At 31.0% G+C, this 1,298-nt stretch overlaps 1 non-coding gene across 1 annotated transcript; it reads right to left on the bottom strand.

Moving 5' to 3' along the window:
* Positions 1–786: 786 nt before the first annotated feature.
* Positions 787–893, bottom strand: LOC149520356 (small nucleolar RNA R71). The gene has a single exon (XR_016326335.1). It is a non-coding gene; the product is annotated as a small nucleolar RNA R71 (small nucleolar RNA).
* Between the last annotated feature and the right edge of the window lie 405 nt (positions 894–1,298).

The following is a 1,298-nucleotide window of genomic DNA, read 5'->3' as shown; positions in this document are numbered from 1 at the left end:
TTATATATAAGGCTGTGGTAGTTTATTATCTTTAGTACTTGATTTACACCCAATAATAATTCAATTATATAATCCTCATAGGAACAATGCTCTATTCACTCACTATTATTACTTGATAGTGATCTTTGCACTTGTAAGTGATATAAAAGGCAGCAATCAAATTTTTTACGCCATTGTTAAGGATTATATTAGTGTTCAAGAATCAATATCAATAAGGATTTCTACTCCCTTGTAATCTAAACCCGTTTAATTTTTATTTGATTAAACTATTTTGATCTTTTTCTTTGTTTACATGCATAGATCTGGAAGTGTTGATTTAGCTTTACTTGACAAGAAAATCAAAAGAAGTCTTAAGGGCTTACGAAGAGAGCAAACAACACCTCCAACTCTAACTTTAATGGTGAATGCAAACAATAAAAGATAAAGAACTTTGAAGGACTATGCTATTGTTAATGCTAATGGATTTCAACCATCCATAAAAAGGCCGATAATACAAGCAAATAACTTTGAGATAAAGCCTTCAATCATTCAAGTGGTCCAAACTTTGGTTGAGTTTGGAGGGTTATCTAATGATGATCCAAATCTTTATCTTTCAAACTTCTAAGAATTACATGATACTTTTAAATATAATGGTGTTTCTGATGATGCAATTGGACTAAGGCTTTTTTTTCTCTTAAAAATAAAGTGAAAAGTTGGTTATCTTCTTTATCATCAGGTTCAATTACCATATAGGATGATTTGGTGCAAAAGTTCCTCACAAAATTTTTTTTACCTACTAAGATGACCAAGATGAGGAATAAAATTACTACATTCATGCAACTTGATGGTGAAACTTTATATGATGTGATGTAGAGATTAAAAAAGTTGTTTCAAAAGTGTCCACACCATGGTCTCCCACAATGGTTACAAATTCAGATTTTTTACAATCGATTGACACCATTTATGCAAACCACTCTAGATTTAGCTGTTGAAAGAGCAATAATAAGGAAAACAGTGGAAGAAGAATATGAAGAATAAAGGATATGATGGCAAATAACTACCAATAGGGTATGAAAAGAGCTACTAAGGGAGTTAAAAATAGTTACACTTATTAATGAGTATAGCCCTACTCTTCAACAAATTCAACCAAAAAAGTAAGATGATCTTGGGAGCTTTTCTATACCTTGTTTAATTGGTCATCTATATTTTGATGAAACTCTTTGTGATTTAGGGCTAGTATAAGTCCATTGAATATTTTTGTATACCTAGGAGCTAGTGCTTTGAAACCTCCTACATTTAACATCAAATTTGCTAACAGG

Source organism: Durio zibethinus, chromosome 1 (genome assembly GCF_047325235.1).
Source record: "Durio zibethinus cultivar Kanyao isolate XHJ-2024 chromosome 1, ASM4732523v1, whole genome shotgun sequence".
Classification (NCBI taxonomy): Eukaryota; Viridiplantae; Streptophyta; class Magnoliopsida; order Malvales; family Malvaceae; genus Durio; species Durio zibethinus.
The sequence above is the reverse complement of the archived record's forward strand: the minus strand, read 5'-3'. Positions and strand labels throughout refer to the sequence as shown.